Below are 9,162 nucleotides of genomic sequence, written 5' to 3'. Positions count from 1 at the left end.
TAAAGAAAAAAGAGAAAACAAAAGTACAAGGAGAAAAGTCAAGAGAGAATACGGATCTAACAAAATCGAGTGAATGCGCTAACCTCAAAAAAGAGTCAGGCAAAAAGTACAGGACGTAAGCAGCAAAGTTATGCGTCACGAGAAAAGTGAGACGGACAAATGGGCCTACACCCGGTGCACCGGTGTACGGCGCCCGCTTTTCCACATGCAGTCGCTTTCCGTATACTATAACGCGCAGCGAGTTTTAGGTCGCGATATTGTTTTGGCATCGAACAGAGCCGGAATCCCCATCTCTCTCGTTCCTCTGCACGCCTCTCAAACCCTATACGCCGCCTGCCTCATGCCCTGTCCGACGCCGCATCACCACCTGGCCGCCGCCGCAGGCCCCTTCCTTCCCTCGTACGCGACGCTGCCGCCGTACCTTCGGCGGTGCGTTTGACGCGCTCGGGCGAGCTTCTGGTGCTCGGGGCAAGTTTTCCCGGTTTCTGCGCCTCCTGTGAATGGAGGAGTTGGAGGCGCGGAGGCCCGGTCATCCTTCCGAATTTCCCGATGCAGAGACGGTGCGATGGTAGCTGACTTCCATGGCCGGCCTCTGTCGAGGCCTGATGACAAACTGGTGAGTTGATCTGACTGATGGGAGGGGCGGTCCGTCGCCGCCCTGCGCCGGTGACTGTTCTCTATAGACTCCAGGACGGCAATATAATTGTCGCAGATCTACCGGAGGCGCATCCCTCTATGGCGTTGACCGCGACAGATCTGAAGGTACCGGTGGGTGACTCAGATCTGCAAGGAGAGACGTGCCGGTCTCCACTGCTAGGGCCTTGGCTAGTGGCTGATACATGCTACCGGCGATGTGATTAACCAGAGGTAATTTTGCTATAACCCGGTGGCTGTGGTGGCACGGTGGGTCGATCGAGTTCTCCCACTGAGAAATTTGGATCTAGCTTTCTCGTCTACCTACCCCAGGCGAGCTCCCTAGCCTTATAATGCGGCTACTGTTTGATGTCTGTAGCAGAAGCCTAGATCTGTTTGATCTGCTATGATCTACTGTAGCCTTGGCTGAAGATAAGCCATAATCAGCTTCAGATCTCTGATGCAGGATGATGACATCCGCATGCGAGGTAGTGGTTTGGAGCAGGCCAGTGAGGTGCAATGGTTGCCTGAGGAGATTGATATTTTGCTTGGAGGCTAGCCATGATAATCGATAAAATACCACAAGGAACAGACTTACTGGTTTTTGGATAGTTTGATAAAATTATATGGCTTAAATGTTTTTATTGGTACCAAGGTAATTAAGTGTGACCATGTTATTTTGTGGCTATTTTTTATAATAATAATAATAATTATTCACTTTTATCGATTATTTTTCTATTTGTTCTACATGTCTATGATTTTAGATTAGTGCAAATTAAGCCTTACAGATGATGATATGTGATTCCATGTTTATCACTCACAATTTTACTCACTCCGTTTTCTTTTTAAAAGGTGTATATAATTTATAGAAATATAATTTTTCTATTTTTTTAACAAGTTTATAGAATTTATAGAAAAAGGAATATCAATTTCAATAATACTAATAAATAAATAAATACGAAAATATATTATGGATATAGCATTTGATGTGAAGGACGGGCCCCAACTTGTGCCAAGAGGTCCTGGGTTTGACGTGGCCTCTCTGCATTGCACTGTGTAGGGGTAAGGGTTGCCTTGTATAATCCTTCCTCAGACCCCCTACCTCCTGTGGGGCCTTTTAGCACGTTAGTCAATGATCCATGTGGTATTTTGGTTGTCGATATTTTATTATCATTTTCTACAAACGAAACTTAGAGAAATTGACTTTTGAAAGAGATTAGTACACACTATTGTAAATTTAGGCTGTGTTTGGCATTGCCGTGGATTATTACATTCCAGCTTTTGCCTATTTTATTGTCTGCTCATCTTTTTTCCTTACTGCAGTGATTATTGCAGAGTAGTTAACACTAATCATAGTTCAGCAATCCACAAACTAAGCCTCGGTATACATTTTTAAACAAGATAATAGCCTACACATGTTATTTCTTAATCAAGTAACTAGCTAAATTAACCATATAACTATGTTAGCATTGTACAATTATTATTATAGAACTATAATATTTATTAAATTTTAGGTATATGCGTTGTACATGTTTTATGATTGTACATCAGTGAGAAACTACACATCGTTGGACAAGATGATGTTTGTACATGTATGTTATCACGGCGACTAGTATAATATACTACTCCCTCCCTTCACAAATATAAGATGTTCTAACTTCTTTGTAAATAGGATGGATATAGACACATTTTAGTGTGTTTGTTCATTCATTTCTGTCTGTATGTAGTCTATATTGGAATATCCAAAACATCTTATAATTATGAACCGAGGGAGTACATAACTGTGTTGATATTGTACAATTGAAACTTGACTGTATATGCTGTAGATGTCTTATGATTTTACATTATGAGAAAATAATAAGTTTATTAAGACATAATTGTACATGCTTTATATATATTACGATATGATTCTACATCGTGGGAAAATGAGTTTTGAATATCATACTTCTAATGTTCCTCATTAAAAATATATTTATTATAGTGTTAATTCTTTAAAATTTAAGGGCATGTTTTGTTCTGATGATATGTAGGAATAGACACAAGAATAAGGTAGAAATGCGTGTGATAAGAAAACATAGGAATTTTGTCAACTGTATTTGGTTCACAAAACTCGGGATTATTAATAAAAATGTGGTCAAATCTAGGATGCTATTACGCAATTAAAGACCTCGGTAGTAGGAGTTCGGAAAATGAGGTCCAGATGGTTTTTGCGGGGATGTTCTGCATTGCAGAGTAAGTGTGGCAGTTGTAGGAACTTGGTCATTTTAGTTCTACGTGCCTATTATTTTCCATCATTGCAAAATAAACCACTCATATTTTTATCTCTTGATTTATGAACTGGTTTGGGAGCGATGCACATTCTTACCACTCATGTTCAAGTATTTATGGCTTCGGTGCTAATGAAATGTGCAGTTCTGTGTTAGTATTTTATTTTGTGTTACTTTTACCATAGAAGTGTAAGAAGGGTCAATTATTTTTTTGTTTATACAGATGTAGTCGTACCTCTTGGTAGATAGAAAAGTTAGGAGCAATATGCTGTAGTTATTAGCATAGCAGATGTATGTTTCCATCGTTTCATGAGTTGACAGTCACCATTTTTTCTTGTTATTACATGTTGCGTATAGTTGTATCTGTTATACAACTTCCACGTTCATCATTGGAAATATAGTTGTCTGTTAAACATCTCTATGGCCCTTTTGTATAACCTGACCTTATATAAACAGGCGGTCTAGCTGTGAATATTTGCTTTTTTCTCTCTGTTAAAGCATGTTTAAAATTTTCCAATTTCTGTGACATTATTTTGCCTCAAAAGCAAGCGAGGTGCATTGAATCTGACTAGCAGTTTGAAGTTCATATTAACTATACAGAAGTATAGGAGGGTAGCTTAATTGTTATATCATGTTGTATTCAAATCTTTATTATGCGATGAGCCTTACAGAATGTTATTATATGCAAGCCAGCACGAGGCGTGATGGTGTTTCCTCCTTCACCTCAAATATGTGCAACTAGATGAGGTATGCTCAGTCTCATTGTTGAATTCCTTTCCGCACGGTTTGCTTTGATTGTTTGTGATAGCATTGTCGAATTCCTTCCCACTCTGTTTGCTTGATTGTTTGCAATGGATCCATCAATATCATAGATGGTTGGGTTTTGACACAAATTAGGAAGCCTCTACCTTAGATTCTCCAGACCAAAGTGATGGAGAGGCCCAACTACCACCATCTTTGTTTTCTGTATTGTTTTCACCCCAGTGTACACACTAGAGCTGTTTGCTTCCTTTTACTCATCTTGTCCGGGCCAAGCTGGGTGGTCCAGCCTATGCCTGTCTAATATAGTTTCTACGAGACGTATGCTGTTCAAGATTTTGGTAGTAGGAGTTTGAAAAATGAGGTCCAGATGGTTCCTGCAATTTTTCTTTGAAACTGGTATCCAAAGAAATTCCTCCATTTCCCCCTGCTCTCTATTCATTTGAACCAAATGGATGAATATTGGCACCAAAGGAAATTCCCCTACCAACATGTTCTTTGAACCAAAGAGCTCATAATCGTATATGTTGGACATGTATTTTTTGCGGGGATTTTTTACATTGCTGAATGCGCGTGGCAGATCATGATAGAAACTTAGTTGTTTTAGTTCTGCATGCCTATTATTCTCCATCATTGCAAAATAAACTACTCCCTCCGATCCATATTACTTGTCGCGACAAGTAATAGGATCGAAGGGAGTACCCATATTTTTATCTCATGATTTATGAACTCGTTTGGGAGTGATGCACGTTCTTATCACTCATGTTTAAGTATTTATGGCTTCCGTTTTAATAAAATGTGCAGTTCTGTATTAGTATTGTATTTTGTGTTGTTGTTGTAACATATTGCATATTGTTGTGTCTGTTATAAAAACAGGAACCATTGTTGTTCATCATTGGAAATATAGTTGTGTCTGTTAAACATTTCTATTGCCCTGCTGTAACCTGACCTTATATAAACAGGAGGTGTAGCTGTGGTTGTAATATTTGCTTTTCTCTCCGTTAAAGCATGTTCAAAAATTTCCAATTTCTGTGACATCATTTGCCCTCAAAGCTAACGCGGTGCATTGAATCTGACTAGTACTTCGAAGTTCATATTAACAATACAGATGTATAATTAGGAGGGTAGCTTAATTATTTTATCATATTGTATTGAAATCTTTAGTTATGCGATGAGCCTCACATAATTTTATTATATGCAGGCCAGCATTAGGCGTGTTGGCGTTTCCTCCTTCACCTCAAATATGTGCAACTAGATGAGGTATGCTCAGTTTCATTGCTGAATTCCTTTCCCCATGGTTTGCTTTGATTGTTTGTGATAGCATTGTCGAATTCCTTCCTGCACGGTTTGCTTTGATTCTTTGTGATAGCATTTTTTAATTCGTTCCCAGTCTGTTTGCTTGATTGTTTGTAATGGATACATCAATATCATAGATGGTTGGGTTTTGACGCAAATTAGGAAGCCTCTACATTAGATTCTCCGCACCAAAGTGATGGAGTGGCCCAACTACCACCATCTTTGTTTTCTGAATTGTTTTCACCGTAGAGTACACACTAGAGCCGTTTGCTTCCTTTTACTCATCTTGTCCGGGCCAAGCTAGGTGGCCCAACCTGTCTGTCTAATATAGTTCCTACGAGACGTATGTTGTTGAAATAATTGTGTATACTATTTTTGGTACTAATACTACTACTTGAATAGGAATGGTTATTGGGTGGTATCTTCAGCTAGCAGTACCAGGTTTATATGCCCACGGCCAAATCACTTGATGTCTGGCACTCTGATACACATCAGTACTCAATCGAAAACACGCACAAAAAGAAAATAGAGTATTTGAAGGAGTCTCACAATATGCCAACCCATAGTCCAATAGGCCAAATTTGACCATTCTCTATTGATTGATGGGTAATTCCAGTTCTTATGGACAAGAAAACTCAGTCTTCTCACAAAGAAAATCGAGTAATTGAAGTGGTCTCTCAATACGCAAACTCATACTCTCCGATAGAGTAATTGAAGTAGTCTCACAATATGCAAGCTCAAAGTCTCCGATAGGCCAAATTTGACCAATTTTTATTCATTGATGGGTATCTATAGTTCTTTTTGACCAGAAAACTCTCTTGTGCTCCATTTGGATGTAGACATTCAAGGCCTTGGAAAGAATTGGCTTCAATATCAAATCACCAGACATTGATATTGAGATACATCCTGAATTTTGCTGTTTGGATGTTTATGCATTTGCCGCATGGAATTCATGGATATTGACCAATGCTAATTCTTGTTTGGATGGTGGACATTACATCGCAGCGCCGGGAGGCCATGGGAGTCGCGGTCGCACACAAACCCGTTATGAGCCTTTCGGCCGCGCATCCTTGTTGCCGCCAGGAGTGCCGAAGCACGACGGGCAGACAATGTGTGTCCTTTGCTCACGTCCGTCGAGGCAAGCGATGAGGCCAACAACGGCGACGTGTGGGAGGATGGATGGAATGCTCGAGGTTGCCTCCGGGCGACAACCATTGTTGGCGTCCGTCCGAGCAAGGGATGAGGCCCATGACGGCGACCACGGACCAGTGTGACACTGCCGAGCGCCGTCCTCACCGCAGTACATAGTTGTTGAGCTGTCGAGCCCCACCTCTTCTGGATCTATCTGGCGAGCAGCAGGACACCGCCAATCTCCACGGCCAGGAACCCGCAAGGTAGAGAGTGAAGGGGAAGAGGGAGACGACGGTGGGATCTGTGCTTGCTTGTGCCACCATGGACCTCGAGTTGCTTTGCTTCTCATCTCCTCACCATGTGCCGCTGTTCTTCTTTCTTTCCCTAGAGCGGGACGAAGGGTTGAGCAGGGGTAGAGCGCTACCAAATTTTGGGGAAAACCGAGAGTGGGACAAAGGGGCTGCATGCTTGTTGCCACGGACAGGCCAATATTCCGCTTTGATCCCCAGCCTGAATACCATGACCTGCCAAACAACAAACATTTGGGTATCCCAATGCCAATGTCTAATGCTGGGCCTCATCATCAACCTCCAAACGGTGTGTTATCAAAAGACACTTGTATTATGGTGAGCTTGTAATTAGCTTCACAAGAAGCACCTTCTGGATTCTATTGTTGATCAGGTTTGATAAAAAAATTCAACAAGTAAGAGAACTTAACCATCGCAGAATATCACATGGGCATGCACATAGCAGACAGGTGACAGGTAATATGTGAGCACGGCAGGTAATATGTGAAGTAATATGTTCATAGGAGTTCAAAATAGGCAAGGCATAATATGGTCAAAGGAGTACATTATATCAGTAGAACAGATGAATCTCCTGACATTGCGCTTTATTTTGCCATGATACTCCACTTGCTGTTTTGTTCTCCTGCCCTTGATGCCCGCCTTTGCTGCAATGCATAGTAATTAGTTTATGTATATGATCAAATTATCTAGGAGAAAATTTATAGTATGCAATGATTTAAGGTGCATTCTGACCGTCTTTTTTACTTGGCAGGTTTTCTTTTCTGTGATATAAGAGACTCTATTGTCACTACTTATTATTCTTTGATAATTGGTTGGGCTACTACTACACTGAAGGTATAAAATATGTGCAGGAAGCATCACCACAGCTAGCATAGGATACGAGTAAAATCCTGATTGCACAGGAGACTCTCCCTCCTTTCCGGTTTATTAGGCCTCCAAAGCTCAAGAGCTTTGCATATTTGTTAGGCCTAAGAGTTTCGCATATTTATCACCACAGCTAGCATAGGATACGAGTAAAATCCTGATTGCACAGGAGACTCTCCCTCCTTTCCGGTTTATTAGGCCTCCAAAGCTCAAGAGCTTTGCATATTTGTTAGGCCTAGTCCTGGCCATGGGAAGCCCGGCCCGACCCGGCCCGAAAAAGCCTGGCCCGGCCTGGCCCGACGCTACCTCCGGGCCGGGCTCGGGCCTAGTTTTTGAGCCTGAAGGCCGGGCTGGGCCCGGGCTCGTCATTTTTGCAGTTTACTGAAGGTCGGGCCGGGCCGGCCTGAAGCCTGATGGGCTTTTAGGTGTTCGGGCCGGGCTCGGGCCCAGAAACACAGGCCTGATGGCCGGGCCCGGGCCTGGATTTTTTGTGTCGGGCTTGGCCAGGCCCGGCCCGAAGCCCGGCCCGGCCTGAGGTTTGGCCAAGTATAGTTAGGCCTAAGAGTTTCGCATATTTGTGCCTGTACCAGATTGCCAGGAAAAGTTAAAAAACGAGTACTTTTTTTTTTGCTGTAACTGAAAATCTTAGCACATATGAACAGCCATTGGAAATTTGCTTACGCAATCTTAGCACACATGAGCAGACTTTTATGAGCATTAACATTTTGTATAATACTAAATTGCCTGTTCTGCTGTGAGAAATGTCCATACTTGCAGTTAACAAATACAGTACTACTTACTTAATTCGCTAGTAAAATCCCTCTAGTTGAGCAGAACAAATACAGTACTACCTACCTCTAATTCAGCACAACTACTTTATTCCCACCCAATTTTGCAGTTAACAAATACAGTACTACTTAATTCGCTAGTAAAAGCCCTTTAATTTCCTAACAACTCGGCGCAGTCAGCGCTCCCGTCCATATCTGCCATTGGATTATTATAAATCTTGCTCTAACAATTGCGTCAGAACCCCGTCCAAAATCGTCCAAATCCCCAGTCAATCTGCGCTAATTTCGGAATCTGCAGTCAATCTGAGCTAATCATGGAAGGGTGAACGGAATCGGATTCTGTACCTGAGTTGTTTAATAGCGGCATTCCCTAAACGGCGCCCGTTGCAGGCATGTGCGCAAACGGGCGCACACCCCCCGCGGCAAACTGGGCCGGCCCATTATGTGTTTTTATTTTTTGTCTTAATCCGCAAAAAAGGGCGCTACCAGGATTCGAACCACCTACCTCCGCATCAAGGACAGCAAGTTCAACCACGCGAGCACAGGGCAGGATATGGTTACGCTTTAGTTTTTCTGTCTATTATTCGTTCTTTTTCCTTTTTCATTTTTTGTTTTCCTTTTTAAATTACACGACCACGTGTTTTTCTTTTTTCTTTTTTTTCTGTTCTTTCTTTTCGCCTTTTCTTTTTCTTTTTCTTTTTCTGTCTTTTTCAACATCGACGAACTTTTTTTCAATTTTATGAACTTTCTTTCAAATTTGATGAAGTTTTCTTCAAAATCGATGAAGTTTTTTCATATTCGGTGAACTTTTTGCAAAATCGATGAACTTTTCTCACCAAATTCCATGAACTTTTTCCATAATCGATGAATTTTTTTTCAAATTCAATGAACTTTTTTTCAAATTCAATGAACTTTTTTTGAAAATCTGTGAACTTTTTAAAATTTGATGAACTATTTTCGAATTGGATGAACTTTTTTCAATATCCAAAATATGTTCAGATTTTTGGAAATTTCGTTTGAATTTTCAGAAAATGTTTTTAGAAATTCCAAATGTTGTTCATGTTTTCGAATTTTGTTCACGTTTCAAAAATAGTTCTGAATTCCAAATTTTGTTAA

At 41.1% G+C, this 9,162-nt stretch overlaps 1 long non-coding RNA gene across 4 annotated transcripts; it reads left to right on the top strand.

The window, feature by feature from the left end:
• Window positions 1-254: 254 nt before the first annotated feature.
• On the top strand, window positions 255-7,894 carry LOC119323010. 4 transcript variants are annotated; one of them, XR_005156054.1, is made up of 5 exons: window positions 255-3,647; window positions 4,861-4,919; window positions 5,961-6,712; window positions 6,813-6,850; window positions 7,146-7,894. It is a non-coding gene; the product is annotated as an uncharacterized LOC119323010 (long non-coding RNA). The 4 variants fall into 4 exon arrangements; XR_005156053.1 differs by having other exon boundaries at window positions 6,813-6,870; XR_005156052.1 differs by having other exon boundaries at window positions 5,961-6,850.
• Window positions 7,895-9,162: the final 1,268 nt, after the last annotated feature.

This window comes from Triticum dicoccoides, chromosome 6B (genome assembly GCF_002162155.2).
Source record: "Triticum dicoccoides isolate Atlit2015 ecotype Zavitan chromosome 6B, WEW_v2.0, whole genome shotgun sequence".
Classification (NCBI taxonomy): Eukaryota; Viridiplantae; Streptophyta; class Magnoliopsida; order Poales; family Poaceae; genus Triticum; species Triticum dicoccoides.
Note: the sequence above shows the minus strand (reverse complement) of the source record. Positions and strands in the feature narration are given on the sequence as shown.